The sequence below is a fragment of the Stenella coeruleoalba genome (assembly GCF_951394435.1).
Source record: "Stenella coeruleoalba genome assembly, chromosome: 18".
NCBI lineage: Eukaryota > Metazoa > Chordata > Mammalia > Artiodactyla > Delphinidae > Stenella > Stenella coeruleoalba.
Window position 1 is genome coordinate 65663376 of NC_137164.1, and position 16766 is coordinate 65680141.

Consider the following 16766-nt stretch of genomic DNA (forward strand, 5'->3'; position numbering starts at 1 on the left):
ATATGGATGAGAGTTGAAGAAGATGCCAAAATAGTGGAGGACAGAAGCGTAGCCTCACGTAACTTTTCTGAGCCTCAGTTTTCTAGTCTGTGTAATGGGGATTTGCCCTCCTCCCAGAGGTGCTATGGAGACCAGGAGCGTAAGCTGATGACATTGGGCTTGTCGTGACTCTTAGGAATTCTTTTGACTCCTCTCATGATAGAAAATGAAAACCCAAACCTTGACAGTCCCTTTTGCCCCAGTTAACTGAGGCAGGGCAAACCCAGTCCACATGGGGACCCCTCAATCTCTGCTGAGGATGGGAGACGCAGTTCCTAGAGGCGCCCCATTTGTGCCTTTGATTAAAGCTTCTGAAGAACATTTACTTTCCTTCTGATTTTGTTAAATGTTGGCTTTTCCAGACAAGTATTTTTTTAAAGGAATACATTTTGTTGATATTACAGATTAAGCCCTAAGGGATAAATGAATGAAGTAAATGCTTATGTTGTGATAGCTTTTAGCCCTAAAAAATCTTTTACTCCCAATACTGTTTTTATCTTTAGATATTTCAGCGTTGGGGCGAGTGATTCAGAACACAGGCTCGGAGTCGAACGGATATGAGTTCAATAACCACATCATAAGCCTTCAGTATGAATTATTTGGCATTTAAACTCATCTATGCCTCAGTTTGCTCATCTGTAAAGTGGGAGAAATAAACACATGATAGCTAACCCCTCACTCAGTGGGAACTAGTGAGTTTATGATGCATCTGGACCATAAAGTTTCCCAGTCTTATTTTGTAATAAATTGGCAGGCTCATATTCATTCAGCATTTATTCCAGACCTATAGTTCCTGGGCATCATATGAAACAATTAACTTGCCAGTGAGTGGAGCTGGACCACTCAATCTAGTTGATGAGACAAACACACAGACAAACGATTGCAGTTCCCATAAATGCTGTCCCAGAAGAAAGTTCTCAATTCATTTGGTCTCCAAAGAAGGGCACGATCACCTCTGCTTGGGTGGATCTGAGACTTCACAGAAGTGGAAATTCATACCTGGTCTCATTGGATGAAATGGAGTTTTCCAGAAGGAGGAAAGGAAGGACATTCCAGGAAGACCAATAGTATACTCCGAAGCCATCAGAATACGGTACCGTAACTTGGAACAATTCCCCAGCTCTGAGGCTGCAGCATATAATACACAGAAGCAAGCTCAGGAGATGGGGTTCAGGGCAGCTGGGGCCAGGCCACGGAGAGCGGGATACTCCATTCTAAGGAGTCTGGAGAGTAACTTGAAGGAAATGAGTAGGTTTTGAACGGTTTTAAACTAGGGAGAAAACAATCATAGTGTAAAAGATGAGTCCAGCAGTCTGATTGGATCGGAGAGAGGCCCGGGACAGTGGTGGGTTAAGCGCCCACTCTGATGGTTTGGGCCCAACAAGAAGACATGAAGGCAAATCACAGGAAGGAGAGGAGGACACAGGGAGGAGAAACGTCGAGAAGGTGTCACTGGTAAGACCTAGAAGTCCTTTGACATCTTTTGAGGAGAGGGAGAGAGGTGTGGTGGAAGGAAGGGAAGGGGGTAAACAGTGGAAAATTCTAACTAAATGAATCTTTTTAAAAATAAAGTTACAGGTGCTGGGAATGCGGAAGTAAAGCCCACAGCCCGGCTTTCAAGAAACATGCGTCATCCAAGGGAGGGGCTTCCCCGGGGGTGCAGTGGTTGAGAGTCCGCCTGCCGATGCAGGGGACACGGGTTCGTGCCCCGGTCCGGGAAGATCCCACATGCCGCGGAGAGGCTAGGCCCGTGAGCCATAGCCGCTGAGCCTGCACGTCCGGAGCCTGTGCTCCGCAACGGGAGAGGCCACAACGGTGAGAGGCCCACGTACCGCCAAAAAAAAAAAAAAACAAAAAACACTTACCACGGCCGTGCGGAGCCTGTGCTCCGCAACGGGAGAGGCCGCAACAGTGAGAGGCCCGCGTACCGCAAAAAAAAAAAAAACAAACAAAAAAAACACTTACCACGGCTCCCCTGGTGGCACAGTTGTTGAGAGTCCGCCTGCCGATGCAGGGGACATGGGTTCGTGCCCCGGTCCGGGAAGATCCCACGTGCCGCGGAGTGGCTGGGCCCGTGAGCCATGGCCGCTGAGCCTGTGCGTCCGGAGCCTGTGCTACGCAGCGGGAGAGGCCACGGCGGTGAGAGGCCCGCGTACCAAAAAAAAAAAAAAAAAGAGTCACATCCAAGGGAGAACATGAACGGAAACCAACAATTATGGAACAGGGTTTATTGTCTCACTTTGACTGCTGACTTCTAACCTCCAGAACTGTGAGACAATAGATTTCTGTTGCTTAAATCACCCAGCTTTGGAGCACTTTGTTAGGGCAGCCCTAGCAGACTTCTAGAAGAGCATCCGTATGAGAAATGAAGACCTCAAAAGATTTTCACAGTCATTCACACGGCAAAGAAAGTGCTTTGATCCCACCTTGTTGTCACAATGAATAGAAAAGCTTTTACCCTGAGCTGTGGGCAGAAGGAGCTCTGCAAAGTGGCTGAAGAGGAACAATCTGGAGATCAGAACAAGGTGTGGGTCTTTCTGTGACTGTCTCCTCTCATCCAATCAGAGGAAGCCAACTTTATTAGCATGGCCTCATCTGCTACCACTCTCACTGATAGTTTAGGTTTATAGTCAGTGGTGTTATAGCAAATACAGAGTAAATACATGTACAGCAAACTGGCTCTTCAAAAGAAAAACGTGTACATACATGTTTATTATAGATTTTAACAATTGATATGTAGCATTTAATTTACAAATAATAATACCCTTGGTTGTAAATTGTTACCCAGCTGATTCTCATGGAATGCGTTCATTGATTTTTGCCAAACCCTTGCATCTGGGGCCAACCTCTAATTGCAATTAAACCATGACTGATAAATGGAGTTGCTTCCCAATCCACTAATTCTTCTCCCAACGAATGTGCTGTCATGAAATCTGATACGTGATTTTCTGTTAAACTATTTCTCACCCTTGTATTAATTATATTCATTAACTGAACATGTTCCAGCTTCGGCAGTAAATCAAGCTCCAATTTACCATGTCTACTGATTTCCATGGTGTAAATACTGCACAAGGACCAATTTCAAGCTACCGATGTGTCATCACTGAATGCAGATTTGGGGAGAAATGTCCAGTAGTGCACCGTTACGTAGTATTTCCACCATTCAGAGGCCATAGATGTAGATAACCCAAGAGCATAGGCTAAATGTACTAAAATATTTAGGCAGTGATGGATTTTAAGTATTATTGTCTTTGTTTTTGGTATAATGCATCTAATTGTAAGTTTGTATCACTTAATTTTTTATAACGGCTGCGTTTAGCAACCAGCTCTCAAAATACCTAAAAATTTAACAACTGGCTCTCCTGGGCTGGTGCGAGCCAGCCCCAGCACACCACTGCCTGTGGCTATTAACAGCTTGTAGATTTTCTCATTACATGAACACAGGCAGAGTTTCCAAGCTACACCCTGAAGAGGAAATAATTGCACCTAATACAATATGACTCTCTCTCTTTCTACCACTCTTGCCCCAAGATGCAACCCATAGAGTTCAGCATCACCCATCATTAGTCATGAACACTGATTACATCTTATGGTGTACACCAGCCTGTGAGCCCTTAAGATCAGGGACCATGTGTCCACATCACCGAGCAGAGTCAGATACATGGTAGTTTCTCAGTGAAAGTTTGCAGAACCAGTGACCTAAAATTATGACCTAGTGTTCCAAGCAATCACAAGTCTACTTAGGGTGTGTGACCATTTTTTCCCCTTCATTGTCCCTTTTCTGATCAATTTATGGACAAAATGGCATAAAACTAAACAGACAAAATGAACTGGGTCCACAAGTCATTCCTGTCTTCCTCTTCTCAGCTTAGTTGTTAAAGAATGGCTGTTTGGCTTGGTGGGTGAACGAGCAAAACTGTCTGAATATCACCCTAGGAGCCCTCTCCGGATGGCTTGGACTACAAGTCAGCTGGAATCAGCAGAAGGGGCTGCTTCCACTGGGACCAGTAACTTTCTCCCTCTAGAAGGAAGGTACATAACGTCCTATAGGCCCCGAGGGAGGTCCCTAAGTGCTGGACGGCTAATATTCCCAGACAATTTCTACCTACAGTCGGCTGCCCAACCCTAGATTACCTGCTACCAAGCAAGCTGTGTATTCCCCACTGGCCTGGGTACTCTCTCACCTGTGCTGTAAAGAGAGAGTCCTGCAGAGAGGTGGGGCCCAGCCACTCGGGTGGAGACCCACACTGAGGGTCTATCAGTGCCCTGGCCCAGCACAACTTTCTGGGACAATGAGAAAATCAGGGGTAGAGCCCTTCTCTTCTCTCAATGCCCCCGGCCTCTGTTAGTTTTTCACTTCCCCAGTAAAGCCTGTATTATAACCCAAATGGTGTAACATTGTTGAATTGGCCTCAGACCCAGATGGGATTCACTTGGCAGAACAGGTAGGGCCCCAGAGGAACCCACCTTCAGATCAGGCACCCACGGTGTTCTGCGTTGGCTGGGACTCTATGCACGTGGCTCCGGGGGAAAGCCTGAGCCAATGAATCCGGCAACCTGGAGGCCAGCAGTCCCTCAAAGAGATGTGTGATCTGGCGACCATTTTTCTAGATCCCTAGTCCTCAAATGGCCTATGTGTGAATTTCCAATAACACACAAGCTGAAAAGCAAAAGGCAGTCAAGTAAAACAAAACTCTAAATGTCCCTCGATGCCACGAAGCCCACCGAGCTACCGCACTCGATGTCATACGATCTTTACACGGTAATTTCTTGTTGATGCCCGGAGGGAACTAGGGGCCCGTGTTCACAGTCCAGAACCTAAAGGGGCGGCTTTGTTCTGGGATCCTTTGGAGTACAATGAAAGAGGTATAAAAGGGCTTCCCTGGTGGCGCAGTGGTTGGGAGTCCGTCTGCCGATGTAGGGGACGCGGGTTCGTGCCCCGGTCCGGGAGGATCCCACGTGCCACGGAGCGGCTGGGCCCGTGAGCCATGGCCGCTGAGCCTGCGCGTCCGGAGCCTGTGCTCCGCAAGGGGAGAGGCCACAACAGTGAGAGGCCCGCGTACCGCAAAAAAAAAAAAAAAAAAAAAAGAGGTATAAGAGACTCAGTTCTTCCCGATGTTGTGACATGAATATGTAACAAACAAATGGTGAAAGGTGAATCTCAGTTCTTTGAAAGCTCCACAGATGATCCGACAAAAAGAAGGAAGGTCCCCAAAGGTGCCAAATTATACACCAGCATATTTGGCTCCTTTCAGTCTTTTCTGATCATCATTGGGAAGCAAACACCCAGGGTCATCAGCAAGACGCAGTTGGTGACCACCTTAACACATGCAAGACACACGGTAACTCTACACCAGGTGCCACTGACAGACATTTTGAAAAATATTTGGAGAGAACATCTGGGGCACCACGTGGTCAGACCACACTGACTAAAAGAATAGCAAGCTCTTCACGCTTCTGCTTCAAGGGTTCAAGGGCTATACGGAAGCAAATTGATCCAAGTCCGAAGGAAATTGGAGTCCATTTTATGTTATTCTCTGATGCCTCTGAAAAGATAGCATAATTCTTTGCCGAGGGTCAGGAAAATGAAACTGGGCTTCGCTTCTCGTGCAGTACAGCTCAGCAGTGACCAGCACAATGGGGTCGTTGTCTTCACATCTTCACATCACCCCAGCTGCTACCCTACAACCAGTCCTGCTACGCCTTCAGATCAGGCACCCACGATGTTCCGTATTTTTTATGTTGGGAATTATATTGTTGGTTGAGACTGTCAAGTAATTACCAACAGCAAAAAACAAACAAACCCAGCACAAACACAACAGCATGCAGCCCTAGGCTGACACATACCTCTGACTCTAGCCCTGTTGAGAAGATTCTTTCTGAACAGGGAAAAAAGGCAGTCATAGCCACAGAAGCTGTTTACAATAAACGCTGTCAAGAAATTGTTTGTAATATGACGTTAATTGTGATTGAAGAGCTGTACCTACAGTTTCTGTCTGCAGACTCCCAGATGTTTTCTTTTTGCCACTTGAATCCCAAAGCCCTGTGTGAAAGACTGAAGGTCACCGCAAAACTCAAACGTTAATAGCTTGGTTTTGATGGAAGTAGCTAATGTCAATATATTTTCCATAACCTATTTATTCATTGCACATCTACCTTCTACCTAACACTGTTGTTTCCACACACAACCGTGTAACATAAAGACATTCTTGTGATATAATATTAAGTGAACAAAGAAGGCAACCTACGTACACACAAGGTTCCCCTGGATAGCTCACATCCATTCAACGAATACCTACAGCATTTGTATTCAGCAATCTCTATCTTTATTTGGAGCTCTGGAACTAGGTCATTTTTTTTTCCCTTTTAAAAATAACCCAGCATATTTTTTCAAGGTTGGTAGGGTTGTTTTGATTCTTTCATCTAGCACATAATAACGGTGAAAGCTATGTTTATCTTAAGGATATAGGATAATTCTTAGAGGGCTCTGAAACCCACCAAGAGAGGAGCATCTGAGATTTTTTAAGGTAATCATGGTGTGAGTTCTTAGCATTCAAACCTACAGTAAATGGTTTCAAGATGGACAATATAACACTGATTACCAAACTCCAAATTAACATTCATGTTCCACTTCTAAGGTGACACACCTGGTTCTGCTTACCAGTGAGTTTAATTTCTTTCATAACTACAAATTGGCAGGTTATGCCTTGCATAGTCATTGAATTTCAGTGTTTTGAAACCAGCCTACCTGTGTTTCAACAACCTTGTCAGTAGTTTCAGATCTAATCATCAAACCATAGTGGCAGATGCAAAAAAGTGCAAAGCACCATGATTTAGGAATTTATAATTTCCAATAGAACAGATGTGTGTAAAAAAGTTAAACTGTAAGAAATTAGTTATAACTTTAACACGTTAAGACGATACTAGAAGAAATGTCCATTTTGGTGCGTGATTGAGTATATGGATTCCAACTCAGATCTGCCTGGCTCCAAACTCTGTGCTCTTGGGTTGGACATAGACATTTCCAGAAAAGGTCTGCCAAACTTGCTCTATCCACTAACCTCAGAATTTGTCTTTTAGCCAAATGTCTCTGAAAGGCTCAGCTGTCTTTCACAAAGAGGAGACGTACAGCAATTGCGAGATGGGAAGACCTTGATACAAGTCTTGGGGGCTGGTCTGCAGGAGGGACTCTGGAATGTTTTTCCCCAGCAGGGGCATCTCATGTCATCTGTTGTTCTGGAATATTAAGGACACTCTCCAGATTAATTGATAATGACAATGGTAGCAGCTGTTGGCGTTCCTAAGTGCCTGCATGCTAAGGTTTAGAGGACTTTTACATGAGAAACTGCCATAGAAAGATCATCTGTCCTGGTTTTGAGCTTGTCCTATGGTTTATAAGATGTTATCAACTGGGGGAAACTGAGGGAAAGGGACACCGGACCTCTGTGTCCTATGTTGGCAACTTCCTGTGAATCTATAATTATTTTAAATTTTTATATTACAAAAAAAAATTGTAACTCTGTAGTTCAGCAGGAGGGACACACCTTTTCCAAGGTCAGAAGTAGAAGAGGCTCTCCTTGCAACTCCTAAACAGACCACCTCCCTGCATTGCTCTCAGTCCCGGAGCCAGGCTTTGCAGCTGGGGCTGGAGGTGGCCTGGGGTGGAATTTGGAATTCAGAGTCGGGGGCGGGGTGGTAGCCCTGGTTCTCCCACTAAGCAACTCTGTGATCTTGCCCACATTCCTTAGCTCTGAATCTGTTGCTTTTTCTGTCAAATATGTCTGTCTCTTCCAGAAAAGGCCACCTTCAGTTCAAATGAGATAGTGATGGTTCCTTGAGACAGTATGTATGAAGGCCCAGGTAGCCGCAAGAGGACATACAAACTTGGGTTTCTTCTGAATATCATCTTTGTCAGATCTGGCCCAAGAGTCCTGTGAGAGGCCAGCAGCCCGCCCCATGAGATGCTTAAGTCCCTCGGTTTTGCAGCAGAAGTCCTTGAGATGCTCATGGCTCAATGGGTTTGAGTCTTTGCCTCTTAACCTCACCATGAGCCCAGCACCTCCACTCAAAAGAAGCGAATCAGCTCCTCTTGGCTTTCTACAGCTGCTTGCATTGCCCTCCCCACACTCCACGGCCCCCGGACTGTCATGCTGCCTGTACTAGTCAGATGTGTCCCCACCATCATGGCAGACCCACCATCGGCTGTGACTCAGGGCAAGTCCCCAAGCTGCTTTCCAGGGCTTCTAGTTGGAGGTTTTGTCCTGCCCTGGCCTGTGCCACAGAGCTGAGCAGTGGCACTGAGCAAAGCCTAAAGTGCCCAAGTGCAAGAGGATTCCCTCCCCATGGAAAGGTGAAGACCAGCATGGCTGCATGGGCTTTGCTTTGACCTTGAAGCCACATGGGTCCTGGAAGCACGAGCTGGCCGGCCTGATTTCCTGCTCTAACCTGCACACCTGGAGAGCTCTCCTTCCTGCTCATGTCCAGAGCGTGGGTCGAGTTTGCTCAGGAAAACAGGGGCCATGCTATCCCTTCTGCGTATGATGAGTCTTAATTCAGGGGAAGGGAAACGTTGAGGCAGTTATTTCTGGAAAGCTGGGCGTCTCTGATGTGGCGTGGGGACCAGCAGCACCCACGTCACCTGGGAAATTATTAGAAATGCAAAGTGGGGAGGGCAAGCCCCGGACCCCCCGAGTCACTTACCGCAGGAGGAGAGCCCAGCAATCCCTCTTTAACGAGCCACCCTCCCACCCAGTGCTTCTGATGCGTGAGAACTACTTTGAGCTTCTGGCAAGTTGCCATGGCTCTTACACCTGCCTGCAACCGCTCCTGAGTCTCGCGTGTCTGCCTCTCTTTGGGAAGCTCTACCCCAGGACCATTCAAGGGGAGCAGATTCTGAGAAATATGTTTCCCAGCTTCTCCTCTGAAGAGGAGAACTTAGACAGGAATATTAGTGGTATCAAAGAAACAGGTCAGCACAGCCAGTAAGCAGGAACTATGATAGTTGTCCCTGAGGCAGTTCTGGCCATATTCACAAGGAGTCACGCACCAAGTCATGTAGCAGATCCTTGTCTTCAAGGGTGTCCCCTTAAAGCCTCACCCAGGGCTTTTAAGGGCTGGACTATGTGCCCAAGAAACATCTTTCTACCCCAGGGATGGTCGCAACCCTCCCCCCTTTACATGAGAGTTTCACATTAAAAAAGTCCTTGAGGTACAAGTGGGGAGTACATAAGTAACACCAAAGTGGGTAGAACTTGAGCCAAAGTAGTTAACAGAGAACTAAAGGAGTGACATGGGGTTACTAGTAATGGAATGCTAACATTCTGGCTCACCTTTCCGTTTCATAATTGGAAATTTATATATGCAAATGTATGGAAATTATATGCAAACACCCCCAGGATTAAACAGTCACTAACATTTCATGTTATGCATAAGTATATTAGGTCAGTTTCCTAATTGACGCAAAGGTATTTTGGCAGCGCTGGGCAACTGCAGGGAAGGTGGAAAGGGAAGGGGAAGACGGAGAGGCAGGTGAGAGTGCAAGGATGCCAGAAGCAATCAGCATTGACTGGACTATCAAGAGACCTCTGGTAGATTGCATTTACTAAAAATTTTCAACACCTGTGGGCACCCACCATGAGCCCGGCACTGTGTTAGGTCCCAAAGACATAAGGAAGAATAAGACACAGTCCTTCTTTTCAAGTGGTTAATGTTCCAGTAGCCAGATAGACATACATACAAAAAATTTAAAACAATATAATTAGTGCCGCGGTTAAGATTGTGGGTAACTCGTGATGTGATCATTGGAGAGAGGAAGTACTGCTTCTTGGGGGCTGTGCTGGATATCTTTTATTTGCCTCTCTATATCTGCTTTCAATCTTTCAGCACCCTCTCGGTGGGCTGCCCTGGTACTTATGTTTCTGCATGACCCTCTCCCTCATTGTATTAAGGTTGATTTATGTCAGAAGAGATACATGACTTTCAAAGCTAGGTCTAAAAGACATCACAGCTTCTCCACTGTCCTCTCCCTCTCTTCAATCACCTGCTCTGGGAGGAGCAAGTGGCCACGTCATCAGGACACTCGGGTAACCTTATAGAGAGGCGCACAAGATGTGGAACTGAGACCTCCAACCAACAGCCACGTGAGGGAACAATCGTGGAAGCAAGTTCTCCAGCCTTCAGATGACTACGACCTCAACCGGCTTCTTCAATTAACCTCATAAGAAACCCTGAGCCAGAATCCAGCTAAGCCTCTCCCCAGTTCCTGCTCCACAGAAGCAGGATAATGTCTGCTATTGAAGCTACTAAGTTTTGGAGCTTCGTTGCACAGAAATAGATAACTAATACACTGGCCTATAGCCTGCATCAGCGGTCTCCCTTGCCCTCTCACTTCCAGCTGGGTTCAGCTAATAAGGGTTATGAAGAGAGAGTGAAGGTAGAAAACAGAGTGAATTGGGGAAATTTGCCTACCAGGCTTCCTTCCTACGGAGTCACTGTGTGCTGTGTATGAAGGTCTCAGTTCCTGTTTTGTGGTCAGCCCCGTACAGCTACTGTCACCAGGTCCTATAGCGATGACACTCTTCCCCTGCCCTTTTGGGCCCTGATGTTACAAACTCCAGCATCCTGTCATCTTTCCCTTGTAACTTCCATATACCCAGACCATACCTTTGTAAACAACCCCTTTATGAACCCTCCTCAAATGACCCAATTTGAGTATGCACCTGTTTCCTTCCTGCTGAAACCATGGCCAACATAAACAGCGAAACTCAGGAAGTCTCAAAAAAGTGATATTTGATCCAAGTCTTGAAGGATGAGTGTACTCTTGTCAAATGAAAAGGGAAGAGCAACACATGTTCCTGTATCAGTAGCCACAGGCGAGTAGAAAATATCTCGTTCCAATATTGTTACAGCCATGGTTGCTCAGTTCCACGTGACACCATTCACACTGTGTTCTAAGTGGATGCCATGACAATTAGGCAATAGCATCATAATTGTAGGACTGGATTTCAGTCCATATCCAAAGGTGCATACGAAATATTATTTTCCACATTTTCTACAGTTCAATTTCTATTTCTATTTCAAACAACCCATCCCATAGGCAACAAAGTTTCTTAATTTGAGATTTCTGCTCTCCCTCCCATAGGATGAAATGGGGCAATAGGAGATTTAAAATTTTTTCAGCAAATATTTCAAAAACACCCAGCAGTGTTTAATAACATTTTATTTCTTTGGAATACACTAACTCAGTATTTGTTATAGTTCAGCGTAGGTTAGATTAGCGTTCAGGGTGGCCAATGAAAAGAGGTTCTGTCACACAGCCGATTAGGCTGAATGTGATTCAGGAGCACATTTAATCTCTGTAAGAGAGCAAATAACTTTTAACGGCGTTGGTCCATCCACTGTTTGTATGTAAATAGGAATGCTAATTATATACATAAGTTTTATCTACTCAATACAGCAGCTCAGCGGGACGTCCACTTGGAAGTCTTCTGTCAGAACTTTGTGAGAATTGTTTGAGTTGCTTTTTGCATTTAAAATACATTTCTTTAAAAAAGACTCAAATTCAGTCTAGTAACTAATTTACATTGACCTTCCACCCAATTAGTGCCCACCAGTGAAGCTTAACCGCAAAAAAACGGCCAAATGCATTAGAATATAATCTGTAGGATCAATGAGGCACACTGGAATCTTTTCAAATCCAGATTATGAAAAAACCCTTGAAATAACTAATTAAAATAAGAACCGACCATGCATTCAACCAGCTGAGCTGAAGTATTTACTTAATAAGGTTACTGGCAATAACATTGGAGCCAAGGGAGCAGAATGGAAAAGACCCCCATATCACAAAGGCCCAATTGAAGCCGAAATTAAGTATGCTGATCCTTGCTTTCAACCTGAGATAAGATGTGGAAATGCTGGCGCTTACCATCGATTAAGCAGCTGTTTGGAATTCCCTTACTTCTTTTTCTGCTTTCACAGAACACCTGCTGGGGAAGTGCACAAAATTGCAAGACACTTGGAAACCAAGACATGAACTTACCTTTACATCCTGGGGTAGTAACCCCAAATATCTATCATAAACACCAGACTGAGAGTTAAACCACAGGAGACAAGGCTATGATTTTCTTCTTAGCCAGTTATATTAAGAAAAGCGCTTGTGGTATTCTGCGCCCAAGGTACAAGGATAGTTCTAGTTTAAAATATTTGTTTCAGGCTTCCCTGGTGGCGCAGTGGTTGAGGGTCCGCCTGCCGAGGCGGGGGGGCGCGAGTTCGCGCCCCGGTCCGGGAGGATCCCACCTTCCGCGGAGCAGCTGGGCCCGTGAGCCATGGCCGCTGAGCCTGCGCTCCGCAACGGGAGAGGCCACAGCAGTGAGAGGCCCGCGTACCGCAAAAAAAAAAAAAAAAAAAAAAAAAAAAAAATTTGTTTCTGTTGCCCTGTCATTGTCCAGCTGGGAGCTCTCTGCAGTTCCACTGATTGGATGGGGAAGGAGGAAGCCATCCTCCACCTTCCTGGATCACTCCACCCCATCATTTTCTTGGGAGACAAAAACGATGACATGTTTCAGGTATATACACACCCACCTGATTCACAAACCACATGTCCAATTCTTTTGTTTTGAAAAGAGTCTTCATACTACGTTCAAACTAGATGAGGCTAGTTTGTGCTGTGGTAACATCCTCCAAATCTCAGTGGCTTCAAAGATTGACTTCTCACTTGTAGGACACGTGCTTCATTGTCTGAGGGCTCTCTTCTAAGTCATCCTCACAATGGGACCCAAGCTGACGGAGCTGCCAACCAGCCGGAATGGTGCCTGGCTCTATGCCAAATAACACACTCATTCTTTAAACTTCTGCTTATATTTCATTGGCCAAAGTATGTCACCGGAACATGCTGGAGTCAACCCCGCCATGTGCATGAAGTAATAAAAATCCGAATATTTATGAACAGTCCCATGACCCTTCAAAAAGTTCTACATATTCCTCCCAGGAAGGGATAGTCACAAAGGTAGAAACGTGAAAAGAAACAGAAGCAAAAGGAAGTAAAGCAAAGCAAAGAGCAGATCAGAGATGTGGATATGAGAAAACATGTGAGGAAAGGATGGAATTTGTGGAGAGGATTTTTAGTCACTCATATGACCTATATTTAGATTTTTGACAGTTGCATATGCACAAGAAATTTCTCTTCTCACCTTCTCCCAACTTTGGCTCTTCAACTGATAAAGAATGACAGGCAGAGGAGGGTGATAAGCTGACAAGACAGCACCATGCTCTGTGTGTGTGTGTGTGTGTGTGTGTGTGTGTGTGTGTGAATGTGTGTGCGGGTGTGGAAGAGCTGTCATGTGAGGCAGGTTGTTTTATTAATCCTCCAAGAAAATGGCCAGAGTGGAGGAGTCTGAAAATGAGTGTCTGCAGCAAATAGCTCCATTATGGCACTCGTAGGTGTCCACACCTCATCTCTACAAGGAGCTCCTTGGCCAAGGAAGAGGGAAGTGTTGGAGAGTCTGTAGCTCTCCAATCACAATTTTCAGCACATGGAAATGTGTGAGTCCAAAAATATCTCAGGCCCAAGGATGGATGCTCAGATTTGGGAAACAAAATGAATGCCCCAAACACAGATGCCCGATTGAATATGAACCTAAGATATATTAAATAATTTTTTTTTAATCCAGTGGGTAAAGGATGAGCTATTTCATAAAGAGGACTGGGAAATCAGGAAGTTCTCCAGAAAGAAATCCATCTAGATACTTGCTTCAGCATTTCACTAACTGACATAAATTCTAGCTGCATTAGGGATTAATTAAACCACTGTATTTCAATTAAACCACTAGAAGAAAAACTTAGAAGAAACTAGGTAAATACATAGTGTCTGGATGGGAAGGACTTTTTAAACATTAAAGCTACAGTAATTTAATTACAAGAGAAAATAGCAATAGATTTTACTACATAAAATTTTAACTTATTTGTCCAAAAATCAAAATAAAAGGTGTGTCAAACTTGGGGGGGCTGCGGGGAATGGTATCTAATGTGATAGGCAAAATGTGAAAGGCAAAGATGAACAAATCTTCACCGTGTTAAGCGCTCTCACAATTCAATAACATAACAAAGAATATGGCTAAACATAAGAAGCCAGCTTCTACCAGTGAATAAAGTAATGAAGGTAGGTAGACCAAGGGGAGAGGCCATAGATTGGGGAGGCCAGGAATAAGGACAGCACCACGGTTCAATATGTCCCATGGGCAGACTAGTAAGGGTACCTACCGCAGACCCACCAGGTGTACAGCCAGGTACATCCAATCTCTCCCAATCAGGCCCTCTGCCCCATCTACCCCCTAGACTTCCACAGCAGTTGCTGAGTCCACCAGTCTCTCTAAGATTAGTCACAAATATTCTAAGCATGACGAACAGCACTGTGTCAGACACATTTATCTCGTGTCATTTTCATTTGTTCAGTTTTTGGCTATCCCGATAAATAGCAAGGCTCTTGAGAGTGTGAGCTTCCTGTCTTTATGAGAGGTAGCGTGGTGAAGTGAAAAGAACAATAAATTTTTTTATTAGTTATCTATTTTATACACATCCGTGTATACATGTCAATCCCAATCTCCCAATTCATCCCGCCACCACCCCGCCCGCTTCCCCCCTTGGTGTCCATACGTTTGAAAAGAAGAATAAATCGATTCAATGTTGCCCCTCCCCACCTGCACCCCTGCTGCTTAGTGTGTACCCTTAGGTAAGCCTCCACTCCTATCTGTAAAGTGGAGATGATTATATTCAATACCTTCTTTGCCAGGTTAACATGGAATCCAATGTCCTGATAAATTTAAAATGTCATAAATCATAAAGTCTTATATAAGTTCCCAAGAAGTTTACCATCACTTTTCATACATAATAAAAACAATAACAATGAACATTTTTTGTATGGTGCCAAGTACTCTGTCAGATGCTTTCTTTACATAGTAACCCTATAGGCCAGTAGTATTATCTTCATTTTCAGATGAGAAAACTGAGAGACATAAGGAGATTGAATAACTTGCCCAAGACCATGGGTAGATGGCAAAGAAGGGACTCCTTTATTACTTTGTATTTTCCTCTGTGTCTAGCAGACTGTATCCCACATACGGCATTCAGTAAACATGGGTGACATGATTAAGCTTATTTATACCGTTCACGGAGCAAAACAGCCTTTGTAGGCTCCCCTGCTGTAATAGGCTTTTATTACATGTTTACATCTAAAGAACATAACTTGCCCTGAGGTTTACCAGAAGTCCTGCAATACTCGCTTTGTGTAAGCTGGTGTGACCACATTTAAAGCCAGGTGGCATTAACTTTCTCCTTTCAAGCTTTTCACTCTTTGTCACTAGCTATAAAATAAGTCTCCTCCCTGGTAGGTAGTACTTGAAATGCTTCATCTGACTTTCTACCTCCCTGAGCGTCTCAACCAGGTAATCCTTGGGGGCAACTAGACTGGCAGAGTGATACGTGCTTGGACCTCCCGCATCTCTCAGTGTCAGCCAGACCATAAGGGCCCTGTAGTGCTTGATTCACTATGGTGACAACACTGCTTCTTCCGGGTTTCACCTTCCCTTTGCCCTTGAATTTGTAGTTTCCAAGTTGCAGTATTTACCACAGTCCTGAAATACATTTACTGTTTTTATCTGCAGGTGAAGGCTCTGATTCAAAGAAGCCAAATGTAAAATATGCTTCTTTACAAGCTGGACTGCAAAATAAACAAATCCACTGTGTTTGTCTTTGCCTTCCTGTGACAGTCCACAGAAGTTTAAAGCAACCTTATTGTATCCCCTAAGAAAACCCCCCTAAAAGTCAGAACTTCAGAGCTTACATTTTACAGATGAGGATCGGAGGTCCAGGGAGGGGACGTGCTTTGTTACCCCAAAGATCTGATTTGGTCTTAACTCAGTAAGCAAGGTCCCCGACTCACGTCTTCAGGGATCAATTTGAAAGGCTGGCAAAATGAAGTTTATTTCATTCCACCCCCCACTCGCCATGGATTGCAGGTGACCCTGAGGGGAGAAAAAAGGGGCTTCTCAGGATTCTGGTTGCTGCCCCCCAGACATGTCCAATCACCTCCACACAATGAACATTTGAAAATTAAACAGAGCTCAAGAGCTTGAAATCTCTTGACCAGCTAATCACGCCATTCTGAGCAGTGAGAATCCTGGAGAAGAAAGAGCGCAGCATTATTGCATTTGTGTTAAGCTGGTGATGTTTACTCGCTCATCATTGGTCAGGGAGCTTTGGTCCCTCTCGCCTTTCTGGTTCCCATTTGGAAAACATCATATGAGATTAAATTAAAGGCATCACCAGCCTCATGCTTTACTTGGTACTTAAAGCTGTCTGGAAGGAACCCCGGGGCATCACAACTGAATAGTTGGATCATCTGCCTGGTATGATCCCCTTTGCTCTGGATTCTTGAGAGAAATCGTCTGTTTGCATCAAGTCTTAGAGCATCAGTCCTAGAGCGCTGGCAAGTGCAGACACACGAAGCCATCGATCTCACCGGTTCTCACATTCATGCCAAGAAGTTCTCAGTTACGCTTGAAATTCCCAAGAAGCTTCAGGGCTCTTGGAGCATCTGAAGAGGAGGGAGCAAACAGAAAATATAAAACACTGGCAGCCAATGAATCGAGGGAAGAGTGTGTGGTGGAAGATGCTGATAAACTCTCTCTCTCTCTCTGACATGCTTGGCTATCACCCCTCATCTACTGCTGCAG